The sequence below is a fragment of the Aotus nancymaae genome, unplaced genomic scaffold, assembly GCF_030222135.1.
Source record: "Aotus nancymaae isolate 86718 unplaced genomic scaffold, 86718_ANA_hifiasm-v0.15.2.pri h1tg000032l_0, whole genome shotgun sequence".
In the NCBI taxonomy this organism is placed as follows: domain Eukaryota; kingdom Metazoa; phylum Chordata; class Mammalia; order Primates; family Aotidae; genus Aotus; species Aotus nancymaae.
In genome coordinates, this window is record NW_026988445.1 from 23,010,089 (window position 1) to 23,027,626 (window position 17,538).

The 17,538-nt window shown below is 38.6% G+C and overlaps 1 protein-coding gene across 4 annotated transcripts in view; it reads right to left on the minus strand.

Moving 5' to 3' along the window:
- ZP4 (zona pellucida glycoprotein 4) overlaps window positions 1-17,538 on the minus strand; it is a 58,276-nt gene that overhangs the window by 25,061 nt on the left and 15,677 nt on the right. The window contains exon 1 of one of the 4 annotated variants that reach the window (XM_064383635.1): window positions 6,859-6,898. The exons of the other annotated variants lie outside the window; for them this stretch is intronic. The gene's annotated coding sequence lies outside the window, so the exon portion shown is untranslated. Of the gene's footprint in view, window positions 1-6,858; window positions 6,899-17,538 lie in introns of those variants that run through there. 4 annotated transcript variants of the gene reach the window in all.

Below are 17,538 nucleotides of genomic sequence, written 5' to 3' on the forward strand. Positions count from 1 at the left end.
AGGCTTCTAGACCGAGTAAAATAATTTGCTCTTCATCATGAGAGCAATGGAACTCCATTACAACGTGTTAAGGTAGAGAACAAAATAAATATGATATACATTTTGAAATAAACAAGATTTACATTGTCAAGATTTACATTTTGAAAAGCTTGCTTTGACTGTGGTGTAAAGAATGGATTGAAGGCCAATACTGGATATAAGTGAGGTCAGTTAGAAAGCTTTAGCAGTAGTCCGGTAAGAGAGGAAGGTAATTTGTTCTAGGATGTTGGTGGTGGAGACAGAGAATGAATGACATGGGAGTTAGGTAAGAAGTAAATGGCAGAACCTGATGATGGGTTAAATGGGCTGGTGAAGATGAGGGGGTATCAGGCTTGGTTTGTAGATTTCTGCAATGCACAGCCTGATGGTCTTATGCCATTTACTGAGCTATGGATGACTGGAGGAAGGCCGGGTTTAGAGAGTAAGATCTTAAGTTTGGGGACATCCTGAATTTTATGTCCCCTCTGAGCTTCATGTTGTATAGGCAGTTGGATGTATTGGTACAGGAACTAAAGAAAAGGTCTGGGCTACCTATTTATATTGGAACTCATTGACTGCTGGCTGGCGTTTGAAGCCATGAGCTTGCCTAAACCAAGAGAATAGAGTGAAAATAAAGGGAGGGGATATGTTTAATTTCTGAGGAGCTACCTATTTAAAAGATTATACAGAGAAGGATGCATTAGCCAGGGAAACTGGGATGTGAACAGACAAAACCAGTGCTGTGTGGTGCTGTCAGTGCCCAGAGTTGAAGGAAGGTAGACAGTCTCTTCAGAGTTTAAGTTGAGTAGAATGGAGATTATCAGGGACAGGGCCTGGTGGTGAGGAAACTGGGTAGATGTTGGTCAAAGCGTACAAAGTTTCAGTAATGTAGAATGAAAAATTTCTAGAGATCTAATGTATAACATGGAGACTACAGTTAATAATACTGTATTGTGTACTTGAGATTTGCTGAGAATGTAGATCTTAGGTTAAGTAGATCTTAACTAGTTATAACTAGTTATAAAACAATGTGAGGTGATGGATATATTCATTAATTTGACTAGAATAATCAGCTCACTATGTATATGTATATGAAGACATTCTGTTTGTATATCTTAAATGTATACAATTTTAATTTAAGAAAATAGAAAAATAAGGTTAAGAGAGATGAAGACCCAAAAATTTCCATTAGATTTATTGTCATGGGGGTCACTGACAGCCTCTGTAGGGTTGTTTTGGTAGAGAAAGAGATGGAAGTCAGCTTGAAGAGTGTTGAGTTTTGGGAGGTGAGAAAATGAAGATGGCAAGTCAAGAACAGTTATTTTGACAGTTCTGACTAAAGGAGGGTAGCTAGAACAGTAACTGGTTACAAGGGAGAGAAGATAAATACAGGTAAAGAAGAGTTATTTGATAGTGTAAGAATTCTGCATAAGTGCGTGAAAATGGGTCACAACATAAGTTGAGGAACTGACCCGGGATAGGAAAAGAACACTTTCTCCACAGTAGCAGCAAGAAACAGACATATTTCAGCTCTAAAGGTATATAGGTTTGGTGTTGGAAAATTGAGATCTCCTAACGATTTACCTGTTCTTGTGATGTACCAGGTGAGGTCATTCATCTACTGAGAGTAAAGGAAATTGGAGTACTGATTCCTAAGTGAATTCTACTAGTGTTTACATGAGCACCCAGCTGAAGGGTAAGTTGAACACACAGTGAACGTTGTTGGATGGTTGGATGATGAGAATAGTGGCAATGTAAAATTCTTCCCTTCAAAAACTTCCTGACATGGGCACCATCAGCATTTTATTGCTCCCAACATTTTTCTGGACTGTAATTATATATTTTCATGAGCAATATACTTGTCTAATACAAAAAAGTTAGAATTCCCTTCAAGTGTAATTAATTTTATGACAAAGCTCAAAAATTAGATTTGAAAAGTTATTTCCATTATATAATATTATAATCATCTAAAATGCCTGCAAATATTTCATTTTTATGCTTAAAGATGATTAGCAGTTATTGTTAGTACCAAAAACTCTTTTCTGAAACCACTGAATTGGAATTAATTTTACAATGGCATATTCAAAGTTAAGAATATGAATAATTGGTGTTAATGAACAAAATATAACTTGTGTTAAGTTTTTTCTTAAAGCCATGTCTTTCTTTTAAAACGGTAAGTAAAAGTAATTAAATATAAATACTAGTGTTTGAAGGAAAAGTTAAAGTTGAGATGTTCATTGAATAAGGATAATGTATCTCAGAAAGTTTAGTGTTTTTTGAACCCTGAATTAAATGAAGCAGGAATTATATCAGAATTTTTTTTTTCCTTCCCATTTAACAATTTGCCATTTATGTAGAATATTTATATATTTTAAACTTTAAAGTTATTATTTCCTCTTAATGCAAACACCCTGAAGTTAAATTGGGGGTTGAACAATCTTTTGTTAATCTTGTCCAAACTTATGCCAACACAGAATTACTTTTTTCCCAATAAAATAAAATTTTAGAAAGATTTTTAGTTTGCTGAGTCCTGAGAGTCAAAATTTTCTCCAACTTCTTGACATGTTTCTAAAAAGAGGCTTTTATTAGAAGCTGTCAGCAATATGTACAGATGAACTTGTGTTAATCATGCCACTGAAACTCTTTTTACTGGGGAGGAGTAAGTATGCATCTTTGCACTTCGGACTACATCAAATAGGACAATGGCATTAGAACAATGCAAAAATAAATTACACTGTAATATATTTTCAAATGCAGGACCAAGTCAGAATATAAGAGTTTAGCTGCAAATGGTCATTAAGATATATTGAGTATATTGAGCAATTACTGAGGATATACTAAATCTCCTAAATCTCAGTCATGACACCAGGGGTTAAGAAGGCAAAAGATGAACATATATTTTACCTTTAAGAAACTAGAATAACTAATAGATGATTTATAAGAACAGACAAGAGTTACATTCATCTGTCACTGAGAGGAATTCAAACTGTGTGTGCCACTCGTTCTACCTCTAGCTGAGTTCTGTGCGGAGTAGCCAAAAGAGTTTCTTGGTATACCTGTGAACGCCATGTGAACCAGCAGTGTTTGGGATAATGGATTGGATAGAGGGTCAGTTCTGGGCACAAGGGCAGCCAGCATCTTATAGATGGGACTTAAGGGAGACTGACAGGCTGTGAGAAGTGCTGCTGTGGGGACTGTTCCCAATAGCAATGCCCCCCACGTATGGTGACCAGTGCATCATGCCTTGTCATATTTGGAATTTGAATGCAGACCCTCCACAAAGGCACACTGAAGCAGAAACAGGAAAAGGCAGAAGCCACGCCTGATTCAGGAGAAGCCATGTAGAAGCAATGGCTGTAAGACAGAGAGGAGGAGCAGGACACAGTGGCGCAGAGAGGGAGAAAGCCAAAGCCCACACAGAGGCTGAAGACCTTAGATGGATTATTTCTAAGGATATTTTTAAAACAAAAAGTAATTTGTGAACCCCTCATTGATATTGCAGGCTTTCCAGAGGCCTGACTGACCTTAGAGCTGAATTTCTGAATTCAATTAACTTACTGAATATCTGTTACAGTCTTTCCACCTGGGCTAACATAGGTTGATTTTATGCCTCCGTAACTATCCATAGCATGTAACAGCCTCACTCACACACCCTCTGTATCTTCTTAGAGCGTTCTGTCTACAACATAAATGAATCAGGCCAATACTCAGGTTTTTCCTTCTTTGGCTATGACTGAATCTATATTATTGTAATGGCTTCTGGAACAAACTATCTGAAATTAGGCCAAACTTCGTGGATTAAGAACACAGTCCTCCACAGAACTACCCTCACTTTAGACATCAGCTACACGCTCAGCAGTCTTGAAGCCTCTTGAACTTCTGACCAACTGGATACAAATTTGGAGGTTCTACTCCTGCTTCCGGTTTAATAATTCAGTAGAATAACTATGGAACTCAGGAAAGTGCTGTATTTTATCACTTGTATACTATACTATAAATTACAGTTTTATTATAGCAAAAAAGGATACCAATCAGCTAGCCAAAAGAAGAGACATAAAATAAGGACCCCAAATATGAAAATTCTGTGTCCTTTCCCCATCAGAATGCATCATTTTCCTAGCACATGATTGTAAAGAATAAGCATAGAGTACTATTAGCAAGGGAAGTTCAACTGAACTTCAGTATCCGGATTTTTTTTGGAGTTTCATAATATAGGAACGATTAATTGAATCCTTGGCCATGTGATTGAACTCCATCTTCATCCCTCCTCCTCTTCGTGGATGTTGAGTACATATTACACGGCTCAAAGCCATGATTGGTCTTTCTGGTATGGCATAAACTATCTAGAGACCCAGTATGAATCATCTTGTATAAACTACCAGGGCTTATCATAAATAACAAAGATACCCCCCTATCACTCAGGAATTCCCAATATTTAGAGACATTTTCCCAGGAACTGGAGACAAAGACCAGCCAGGTTCTTTATTATATAAGAGTTATCTCATTTTTTTAAAAAAATATATTTTAATCTCTTTCATATTTTGTATCTCCTGCCTCTCTGATCTTCAATTTAAGTAATTATTTCAGATCTATCTTCCCATTCACTAATTCCCAATTCTTTCTTTGGCTATGGATAACATACTTTTAACTGAGTTTTTAACTTCAAAGATTATTGTTTTATTTATATTAGTTTCATTCAATTTTTAAAACATCTGTCATCATTATAGATAGCCTATTGTTGCTTGTTCATTTTTTCCCATTTTATTTTAATTATTTTATTCTTTTTGTCTCTACGCAGAAAATTGTCATTATCTATTCTGTAATCAATAATTTTGTGAACTGTAGTTCTGGGGGTTCTAAATTTATTATCACTCGGTTTTCATTATCATATTTGTTTCCTTGTGGATGTGACGATCCTTGATTTTGAATTCTTATTTAGTGGATCCTCATCTGTGGGGATCATGAGGGCTTAAATTGGGGATGTTCTCCTCCAGAGAGGTTTTGCTATTGCTTCTCCTGGGATGCTGTTAACTTGGGATGATGCCATTCCTTTCATTGGATCCGTCTTAATTTCAGAGTTCTAAGGTTAGCATTCGTACCTTGATGTGAACCTACAACTTTGATTTGTCAGTTACAGGAAACTTTGAGGAAATTTGGGAAGGGGAAAAGCATGAATAAAGGGGTTCCTAGATATAGCTTTCATGATGCTGTCTCCAAACCTCCCTGTATATCAAATATTATGTCCTCTGTGTCTTTCAGCTATTTTATGTGGATTTGTTGAAAGAAGTTACAAATAATTTCCTTTACAGGGCTGTGCAGAACAATGGGTAAAGATTGGCCAGAAGCAGAGAAACCACAGGTCTTTGCCCCTTGCTCTGCCATTTTCACCACTGGTTTGGAGAAACAGTAAATAATTATCTTATTTGATATAATACTTTTTATACTGTGATTAAAAATGTTACGAATTACATACAAGAAGATTAGAACAAATTATTTTAAAACTTTAAAATCCATCTTTTGTGAAATTCACTGAAAAATATACAGAGTAGGGGATTTGAGTAATGTCAGTTAAGTAGCAGAGGCAATGCTCTTCCTGCTGGCTTATACCCTGGATGGGGTCTGAACACGGTATATGGAAGGAGGAAGACCCAGCAATTCCAGATCAGGGGACCTAGTCTCATATGAGCTGGCTCTACAAGACTGCCAAGCCTTTGAAAGCTATGAGTATTTTAGACAGTATAGCCTGCCACAGATAGAGTGATATCCAAGGGTCACTGCATATACAGCATGACCTTGGTGGTGGTGGTAGGGTGGAACCAATCTGATGTCATTGAGTTGGGCCAGAATTGAAAATGTATGAATCTCATGGCACCTTGAGAAAAGGCCTTTCCTGAAAAAGCCTTGGTATCTTCCTCTGCAAAAATGGGACTGCAGCTAGTATTATTACTACTGAATACCTCAATTATTTTATGTTGTAGATGTAATAGGTTTGTTGCCCAAGGTATATGGCAAGTAATGGTTGCAGCAGAGAAAGAAGTTTAATTGTAGGGCCACTGAATGAAGAAATGGGAGGAATCCTCAAATCTATCTTTCTGAGCTGTTTAGAGATAGGGTTTTTAAGGGTTTTGGAGTTGCCTGAGGTGTGGAGATAGATCATTGATTGGTCCAAGAGTGCAGGATGAAGACACTGTATTTTCATCCTGATTCGAGTCCTCTTTGGGGGGTCTTTAAACTGATTGGCATCAGCTGTTCTGCTGGAATTCCGAATCTGCTTAAGCAGTTCTTAAATAAAATCCTTATAGTTTTAACATCAGAAATCAAAAGTATAGGCACCATGGGGGTACAAATGGCCAGTATCTAGTGTTATGTGACTTATGGTTACAAGGAAGTGGGTCAAAGTGCAGCCTGGCTAATGCTTAATTATAACTATATTTCCGTCCAGAATTCTTGTTAACCCTGTGAGAACAGTTTCAAAAGGCTTTGAAAAAAATAGGGACATTTTAATTTTTATTATTAATTAGTTGGAGAAGAATTCCATCTTTGATGTCTTACATTATTGATTTCTTTGGGTTCCAGAGCTAAAGACTTCCAAATGTGAATGTAAACCTGTTAAAATCTTAGCCCAAATACTTTGCTCTGTTAGCCTTTATAGGGTTCTATCAGTTGGCCCCCGGGGCCCAGTGGGTGTTAGTAGAGGTAGGCATGGAGGAAAGTGGTTCCAGACCTTAATGGTAGGAGCCAGGGGGCACTGAGGTCCTAACTGCGGGCCTTAAGTGAGATGAACCGAAGCACCTACTTCACCATCTTGCTTTGATACAACCCTGTAGGCGCAACTCTTACCCCGAATCACAGGTCTAAAAATAAACGGAGTAGCAGCTGTTTCTCACTACTAGGCTTCTGTTTGATTCCACATTTGTCTGTTTATTTGTTTCACTGGCTTTTAGGCAAAGAGCATTCTGTAAAATATTAGGAATAGAAAGATAGAGCACTGAAAATGCAAAGGCACAGGATATAAATCAGAACCACTTGTTACTCTTGTTTCCTTATCAGCAATGTGGATTCTAAGGCAGACATACTCTCAGAGGCTTGAGAAAGCCCTTCTTAAGGACTTTGAATCTTAATGAACAGACAGTCCTCCATCAGCTGGATCCTGTAAAAAGAAATGGAAACTGGCCAAAAATGTGCACACTGCCCATGTGCAAAATCTTAAATGAAACAGAGAAACTGGCAACAAAGGATAAGTTACCCTCGTGGGCTCATTTTTTCTAAATACTCCTTAGTTAAGAATCATTCTTGTTATTAATTGCCTAAACAGGATTTTCAAATTTATGTAAACGTTAGTTAATATTGATTGGACAAGACAGAATTTTTTTCCATTTAATTAAGAAGCAAAAATACCAGGGTAATTATTAAATTAGTGGAAAGGTCAGAGGATTTAAGAATTTAATTCATCTAAATATCTCCCCTTTAAGAGCTCTCTCTATTTTTTACAAACATCTCAGAGATATTTTCCTTTGCAAAACTCCTTTCTTTTCATATTAATGAAATCTGTTGTTTCGAGTCTTGATGAGAAGACCTCAGAAAGTGAGAATCACTGAGAGGTTGCCTGGCTCCTTATTAATAAAATTTTTTGGGAAGTATTGGCACATTCCAATTTTCTTATTAATTTGGGATAAGTCCAAGCTATTTGAGTGTGTCAACAAAGAAGAAATGTGATATTAAAAAAAGAAAGATAAAAGATATAAGGTATTTTGTATGCCCAGAAACAGCACTAAGACATTTACATTTACTGACATCAACAGCTTCCAATTCTGACAGTGTCAGAAAGGGAATTTCAATGGCTGCTTTGAAATAACCGACATTTTACACCACAATGAAATCTGCGTTTTAGTATGTCACTAACATCAGATGAGATGAGATAAGACAGCACAGCACAGCACAACCGGTATAACACAGCACAACACAACACACGGCTTCTGCCATTTAAAGCAGGCACTTCAGCCTAAAATGCAGACTTCCAAGTCCATTAACCCACTTGAGATGAGCAGGGAGACTGCATGCTGGGTGAGCAATAGCAAAGAAAAGCAACTGTGAGTCAGTTCTCTGAAATGGAATTGATCTGATCAGTACACTACCAGCAATGTTTTGGAAATGTCCAGACTAGCAATAGAAAAGAAAAATAAACTAAACTAAAAGAAACTAAAATGTTAGTGTGTGTTTACAAATAAATCATGGTTGTTTCCACAAAAAGCTGATGGCTGGGACTGAGGGGCTCTCTGGGACCTCTTCACAGACCTTGAGGATATTGTGGGGAAAAAGAGAGAGGTGTTGTTTGGGAGCTGCTCACCTCTGTCCTAATATAGGGCACCGGATCGTGTTCCAATGGCAGACGGTGTGGGAGGCCATTAAAGTGACTGAGTTCTGCAGTCAGACAACTGGTGTTGGATCCTCTACCAACTCTGTGACTGGAAAGTGAGTTACCCTCTGTGAGTCTCAGTTTCTTCCTCTTTAACATGGAGATAACAGTACATACTTCATAGGTTTGTTATGTACATGCAATTATGTATGTATAAAACACAGTACTATCTGTTGTTTCTGATAATTATGATTCTAACGTTAGAGTGATTATCCTTCTAATAATTTGACAGGAATTATAGCCTCTTTCCAAGTGAATTATGAAGAGCAAGCGTGGATAATGTGGAAGCTCATTCCAGCTAATAAGGAGTGGATGAATATCACATTCATTTTAGTCTAAGCTTTTGGCCACAAGCTATTTCTGGACAAATATCATGAAGCATTATCCTAAAGTTGGTTGTAGTTTCCCATAGGCACACTATTATAATTTAGTTCCACAAATATGAATTAAGTACAATGATGCCCCAGGCAATGTGCCAGGGCCTGGAAAATTATAAGGAAGTATAAGATGCTGCTTCCTGCTCAAGGATTCACAACCAAATGAGAAGAGGAGGCCCAGAAACTAGGTACCTTCATACAAGTAAGATTCTGGTGAGTGGGATCAGGTTAGGAGTCCAAGGATGGTTCTGAGGTTGGTCTGCCTGGGTTTAAATCCCAGCTCTACCTCTGATAACATGTGTTTTCTAACATTTCTGCATCTTGTTTTCCTTTGTGAAATTGGGATTAATAAAAAAATCTTCATTTGTGAGGTATTGGGAGGATTAAGTGGGGTGATCTCCGTAGTGTTTAGAATCCTGGTTTGTCACATGGTAAACTCTCACAATGTTAGATCTACCATTTTTATTCAGTTGGAGCACAGAGAAAATGCTAATGCATTTTAATGAGGGGAATAAGGAAACTAGTTAGATTTTTTTTTTTCTTTTTTAAGTCAGGAATGGTAAGATCTTGATTAGTGGAAGAAGAGAGAAAAAAAGGAAAGAGAGAGAGAGAGGGAGGGAGAAAGGATAGGAAAAAAATAATCTGTAGAGAGAATTGCTCAGAATGGAGAGTATTCTGCCTATTGGAGGAACAGCAAATAATGTTTAACTAGTAAAAGAGCTCCAACTGGACTAGGCGGGAGGGGCAGCAGGGCAGTTTGGGTCAGAGTACAGAGATCTCCTTCAATGTGTGTCCCAAAGCTGCTTTCCTATCCAAGAATTCAACCTCAATGAAGGAGACCTTTATGCTGGTTAAAGGAAAGATAACACAACCATAAGCCTATTATTTCAGATGCTAAGATAAGCTGAGCACAGTGGCTCGCACCTGTAATCCTAGCACTTTGGGACGCCAAGGCAGGAGGATTACTTGAGCCAGGAGTTCAAGACCAGCCTGGACAATGTAGTGAGACCCGTCTCTACAATTTTTTTTTTTTTTAATTAGCCAGACGTGGTGGTCTGTGCCTGTAGTTCCAGCTACTTGGGGGGTTGAGATGGGAAGATTGCTTGAGACCAGGAGGCTGAGGCTGCAACAAGCTGTGATTGCACCACTGCACTCCAGCCTTGGGCCACAGAGTGAGATCCTGTCTGGAAAAAAAATGCTAAAATTCAGTACCAAATCTTATAACATGGATATAATTCTACCACAAGATGACCTCAAATATTATGATGTACCAAATAGGCAAAACAACTAGAACAGTATGCAGAAGGAGGTCACGGCCCTGACACCCAGTGCCATGAAGATCAAGATCATCACACCCCCAAGAGCGTGAGTACTCTGTGTGGATCAGAGGCTCCATCCTGGCCTCACTGTCCACCTTCCAGCAGATGTGGATTAGCGAGTAGGAGTACTACAAGTCAGGCGCCTCCATCAACCACCGCAAATGCTTCTAAATGGACTGTGAGCAGATGCGTAGCATTTGCTGCATGGGTTAATTCAGAAGTATAAATTTGCCCCTGGCAAATGCATATACTTCATGCTAGCCTCACAAAAATAGGAATAAGCCTTTGAAAATAAATTGTCCTTGAAGCTTGTATCTGATATCAGCACTGGATTGTAGAATGTGTTACTGATTTTGACCTTGGGTTCAAGTTAACTGTTCCTTTTGATATTTGTACATATCTTTGATTTCAACTCTTAGCATGTGTGGGTTGGTCACTTCGTGGCTGAGTTAAGAACGTGCATGTGGCTTGGTGGGTCTGTGTGACCAGCAGCCTCCAATCTGGGCAGGGTATTAGTGTGTCAGGGCTGAGTGCCCTGGGATTCTCTAGAGGCTGTCAAGGGCTCCTGAACCAGTGGTTTCTGTCCTGCCAGTCTGTCAGGGTTAGAAAATCCAAGCCATAGGATCCAGTTTCCTTTCTTAGCTGATGTTTTTCTGCCAGAACACCATGGGCTGTTACTTGCCTTGAGTTGGAAGCAGTTTGCATTTACACCTGTAAATGTATTGATCCCTTTAATTTATGTAAGGTTTTTTTGTACACAATACTCAATTCTTTTTTTTTTTTTGAGATGGAGTCTTGCTCTGTCGCCCAGGCTGGGGTGCAGTGGTGCAATCTTGGCTCACTGGAAACTCTACCTCCCAGGTTCAAGTGATTCTCCTGCCTCAGACTCCCAAGTAGCTGGGATTACAGGTGCCTGCTGCCACACCCAGCTAATTTTTGTATTTTTAATAGAGATGAGGTATCACCATTTTGGCCAGGCTGGTCTTGAACTCCTGACCTTGTGATCCACCTGCCTCAGCCTCCCAAAGTCCTAGGATTACAAACGTGAGCCATCGCACCTAGCAATTCTCAATTCTTTAAAGAGATGAGAACAAATTTTTGTTTCCTACTATTATGTGAGAATATTAGGCACCAGCAACAAATCATTGTGTAAGGAAAAATAAAAGTGCTGCCATAAAAAAAGAGGATGTTTAAAACATCATTATTGATTCAATTTATTTAACCACTATAGGTGGATTCACATTATTTTTGTTTGTGTTAATCTTGGTAGATTGTATTTTTCAAGAAATTGATCTATTTTATTTAAATCATCAAACTTGCAGGTATAGAGTTGTTTATAATATTTCTTAATTATTATTTTAATGTCCATAGAATCAGTAGTGGTGATCCTGTTATTTTTATAATAAAAGACATAGAGGAAGAGGATTTTCCACTTTAAATCATCATAAAGTACCAGTCAGTCAATCAACAAATGTTTATTTAGAATCTATAGTAGACCAGGTATTGCTTTAGGCATAGCAGTGAACAAAATAAATGTCCCTGTTCTTACTGAGTAAGCCACCTTTATTCTATTGGGAGAGAGAGAGTAAAGAATTTCAATATACTGAATAAATAAAGTTTGACATAATTGAGATCTTCACCATATATCTGATGCTGTAATAAATAATCCGTCTACACATCCCATTTCAAACTTAGGACAACTCTGTGAAGTACCTATCGAACAGATAACAAAACTGAATTCAGAGGAAATGAGTGTCAAAGCCACTAATGTGGTAAAGCCAAAATTTTAACCAAATCTGATTTCAGGGCTCTGACCCAGAAAGTTCTGCTGCCCACATCAGCTATTCAGATGTTAACGTTCTGTGTTTTAAATTACAGAATGATATATATCTGAGAGAGGCCTCTTCAAGTCTTCCTTATAAAATTAGAAACTAAAGACTTTTCAAATAGAAATACTTTCAACTTTTCCAGAAGCTTTAATTTCGCCTAATAAGATGTGAATTGACGGGATCTATTATTTAGAATGAGTAGTGCACTGGGAGTACTCTCAGCAGATCCTTTGAAATTGATAAAAATATGAGCTCTAATAGGACAGAGATCATTCATTTGTTACACCATTCCAAAGTTCTCTGTTATTTTCTGTGACGTTTCCCAAATCATCTAGAGATTCAAGCTGTTAGAACAGTTTCTTTTATCAGCCATCTCCAAAGGCTCATCGAACTGAGAATTGTGTATATATATATATATTTTAATCTGTGTGGCACTTGCCACAGATGGCACCTTTGGAAGATAATATCATTGGTGTCTAGCCTTAGGTTAAGATCAACACTTGATGGCTGAATTTAATATTAATAAAAACAGCTAGCTTAATGTTAAGCCTTTGTTTTTTAAAAGACCAAAGAGAAGAGAAATAGAGTAACTACACTTGGGAGTGTGATCACCAAGTATACTTTAAATGTGAAAATTCAGTGAAAACTCTACTTTCAAATTTTATTCTTAATATCCATTACTCAGATTTATACTTTGTCATTATGTGGTTATAATTATATCTAATTTCATGTTGGTGTAGATATCTTCACAAACATCTAATACACATATAATTTTTTTTTTTTTTAAACTATACGTATGTGTCGGCTGGGTGTGATGGCTCGTGCCTATAATCCTAGCACTCTGGGAGGCCTAGGTGGGTGGATTGCCTGAGCTCAGGAATTTAAAACCAATCTGGGCAACATGGTAAAAGTCCATCTCTACTAAAATACAAAAAATTAGCCAGGAGTGGTGGCATGTGCCTGTAGTCCCAGCTTCTTGGGAGGCTGAGGCAGAAGGATTGCTTGAACCCAGGAGGCAGAGGTTGCAGTGAGCTGAGATCTCATCACTGCACTCTAGCCTGGGTGACAGCAAGACTCTGTCTCCAAAAAAAAGAAAAGAAAAATAGTGTGTATTTTATTTCAATGTTTTCCCCTTTAGGTTTACAAAAAAATAATATTGCCTCAGATGACTTCTTTGTTGTTCTTTATAAAACAAAGAAACATCAACATTGTTAAAGAACACCCAGTGAAAAATATAGCTAACAACTTTCTGAAAACTCTTACTAATCCCAAGAACTGGATTACAGCCTGATTAGCTTGTCTGTGGGCTGGTTCCAGTTTCCAGACTTAATATACTGGTGGGAGCAGCAGTATTGGTTTCTAGAGATTGCCGATTTATAAAGCATTATATAACATTGCTGTTACACTGTTCACATGGGTTTGGGAAAACAGGGAAAGCATCATTACTTATCTTCCAAATTCCCATTACAGTTTTTCCTATAGCTTTTCTTTATTTCTTTTGTTTCCTTATAGGTAAAATGGAATGGCGGGCTAGGTGTGTTTCTGAGTTCCATTGTATCTGAAGATGATACTTGATTCCTCAGAATGGATTGTGTTCTTTGCTGAAACTGGAAAATCACTTTCTTCATTATAGGACAGGAACGTGGTTAAGGACACAGTCTGAGGCCAGACAGCCAGGTGCCATCCCAGCTGTGCCACATATGAGCTGCATAATTTCAAGGAAGTCACTTAAAATATTTTAGTGTCTTACCTTGTAAATGGGCATATGGTATTACTTATATCTGGCCCCTTGGAAATATTACATAACTATTAGCTTATTATTAATGATAGCATTTATTCCCAACACATGAGTAGTATTGTGTTTTTATATTCCTGCTCTAGCTGATAGAAAAGTCAGTTGGGTCTGTAATTTTGACTTCCTCTATTAACATTGCTAAAACCAGTTCATCCAAATGCTTCAGCATGTGTTTTTTTTTAAAGGAGATCACGAAGGAGCCAATATTTAGAAGATTAGTTTTATATTGTGGTTGATTTCAGAAAATGTTTTGAGTCCTGCAGTGTAAGTCAATTAAAAAAAAAAAGACAGCTAACAAACACTGGGCTTTTTGAAAACCAGGTATGGATCTCCAGAACACTTGAGAAGCTTCTTTCCACTCACCCAGGAAAAGACAAGCCAAGTTCAATTGTTTTTAGTCAGGTAATTTAAGCTAAAAGAATGTGATTTCTCCCAAAGAAATGTGATGAAGACACATAATCTGTACTCATATCGAAAGTGCCAAGGGATCCATTGTAGATATTGCTTTCCAGGAGCTGAGTGAGGTGAGTATGGATTTGAATTGCCTGGTCAATCTTATGCCCTCTAAGTGGCTGCATAAGCACAAATCAGGAAAGCATCATTATCCATGAAAGATAGACTCCATTCCAAATGAACGTTTAACTGTTAGATTCATCCAAATGAACCTTCCCTCTAGTTCCCTTTGTCTTGGTTTATGCTTTGACATTTCCAAAAGCATCACTGTTAAAATCTCTCTGCCATACGATTAGCTATGATATCTGCTCTTCTAGTCCCAAGAGTAATTTCTAGACAAAGCATTACAATGGAGATATGCATGCAATGCAAGGTACAGGAATGCACTTTGATGATTTTCTACCTGTGAAAACAATGTGCTCCATGTGAAACTTTACTTTCTGGTTTGGCATGAGAGATACTGAAATATGGTTGGGTTACAAGTTAAACAGTAAAAGTTTGGCCACTCCCTATTATCAGTAAAGGGTAACACCAGCTTTTCATGGCTCACACCATTGGTGGGAGAATAGAATAACCTCTTCAAGAAAGTGAAAGGTTATACAAAGTCAGTCTCAGGCCAGATTTGTTCATTGGATATTTACTATATGAGGCAGGCATTGCCCTGGGAGCTGGTGCACGTGAGCAAGATGGGGTCCCTGCCCTGGACGGGTGCAGGAGAAACATTCTGAAGGAATGTGGGAATGTGAAATGCATCCTGGTAGATTTCAGTACATCATTTAAATTTCCTAATAACTCTGAGGAAAAGAAAGGCTAAACAACAAGCCCAACATGACAGGTGACCGTGTTAGACAAGCGGTAAGACTGAGTTCGATAATAATAAGCATTCAATAAAAATCAGAGACAATAAGGGCTACAATTCAGGTACAATACATCTATCTGGGGAAATGAATTCTAGGCTGTGCATTAATGAGAAGATGGGACTTTATTTGGTTTCTGTGGGATGCAAACAATGAAAAAGGAGAGTATGTGCATGAGAGAGGAGAGATTGAGGGGGTGGAGAGAGAGAGAGAGAGGAAAGGAGAATTGCAGGTGGGTGGTAAAGAACGAAAGATTTCAGAGTTAGGAAAGGCCTCATTGCATCCAGAGGATGTTGAGTGGACACAGCTGGAGCCCTGGGTTGACATGAGGCAAAAAGCCTGGAGATGCGTCTTGTGGCTGGGAGGTTAAGGTCCTTGGAGAAATAAGCCTTCAGAAGGTTTTGCAGAGGGTAGTTTTTGGAGATTACTTCTCGGGAAAGAAGTGAATTTAGGAGATGAGAAAGTGTGGGTCTGAACTGCCTGATCTGATCTTTCCTCTGGAAATGGAAGAGTGGTTTAGGATAATTAACTTGTGTGCATGATAGATTAGAAGTGGCAGCAGAGGGGGCACAGTTATCAGTCCATGGCATAAGTCCAGATGAGAAGAGAAAATGTTCTGGGAAAGGTTGGTATGGTGGTGATAGCTAATTGTGTACCCCTCCATCCATCATCCCCTTCCTTCACAGGAACGGAAACCTAATTTTCCGCTGGGCACAGTTCCAGCTACCTCTAAAGCATCGTGGTTTTTACACTCTTTGCAATTGGATGTGGCACATGGCTGAGTTCTGTCCGGGGAGATATAAGAAATACGTATGGGCTTCCAGAAAAGGATGGGCTCCCTCTTTTCCTTGCCTTCCTCCTGGCTTGGAAGGGCTATATGATAGCTGGAGGTCTGCCTGCTCTCCTGGACCACAAAGTGCCACAAAGATGGCAAATGTGTGAGGATAGTGGTTCAGAAAGGAAGGGAGGACACAGCTCCTGATCACTTCCAGCTCTAGATGCCCAATCGGGATTTTTTTTAAGGGAAAGAAAAATAAATGTTTATCTTTTTGGGGCCCCATTACTTAGAGTTTTTCTATGTTAAGAAACCAGACTTGACCCCAACTAAAAAAATGATAAGTGACAGAAGATGAAGTAATGGTAAATACAAAAATTATTCATTGTGTTAGTTGGTGAAGTGACAGGTTGTTCCAACCACAACTTCTATTTTGTTAACATGGCCTCCTTGGCATCTCAAAGCATGGGAGAGAAAGCAGATTCCTAGTTGCGCTCATGTAACTTAGAAAGCATGATTAAGCTTAGGCTGCTCAGAGGCATCCTGGGAGGAGGTACTTGGGAGTGCTTATGCTCAGGGTAAGAGATGATTTTCCTAAGGTCTGTATGTATTAGGTCTATTTTTCACATTACAGTGTTCTTCTCTTTCCCCTCCCCATTCAGATAATTCCTCTGCTACTGTGACTCTCAAACATTTTTGGCATCTTATGACAATATAGACTAATACTACAGATTCTTTTTGAAAGAAAATAGAGATGGGGGTCTTGCTATGTCACCAAAGCTGGTCTCACACTCCTGGCCTCAAGTGATCCTCAAGCATTTTTACTTTTTCTAGCCCCAAATCAAAAGGAATCCTTTAACAAGACCAAAGTCAGTGAGGGCTGCAAAACATCTCCTAATGGTTGTCTATTTAAACTAGAAGTAGGTGGCAAAAGGATTCATTCTAAGGGTTTTTATCTAGATCTTATATAGGGAGATGTGGCTAAAGCAGTATGCCGTTAGTAACAGCAGGAAGAATTTTTATTGATGAACAAGAGACTTAACAAGAACTTAAGTAGGTTGACTCAGAGATGTTGGTCTCATTAATGGGAAAGGCAGAAAATTGTATAACAATGCCATTTGGTCTAGATATGTTGGATTTTAGATGATGGCAACATATTCTTATGGAAATGTCTAGTATAATTGTAGAACCAGACAATGTAAGCATTGCAGGAGACCAGTCCACCAGTGGTCGTCTTGTCCATGCTTGTACACCTACACATTGCAAGAAACTCATAAAGCAGCTCATCCTTTTATTTGTCAGGGCAGCTTTGGTAGCTGTTTCTGTTTCTCCTGACTTGATTTCCCTAAATTCAGTTAATGGGCCCAGGGTGGACATATGACCAAGAATCCACTTAGATGATTATTTCTTTCCTTTCCCTTTCTTTTTCTCTTTCTTTCTTTCCTTTTCTTTTCTTCTCTCTCTCTCTCTCTCTTTCTCTCATTTTCTCTCTCTTTTGAGACAGAGTTTCACTCTTGTTGCCCAGGCTGGAGTGCAATGGCTTCATCTCGGCTCACCGCAACCTCCACCTCCCAGGTTCAAGTGATTCTCCTGCCTCAGCCTCCCAAGTAGCTGGGATTACAGGCATGCACCATCATGTCCAGCTAATTTTTTTGGATTTTTAGTAGAGACGGGGTTTCTTCATATTGGTCAGGCTGGT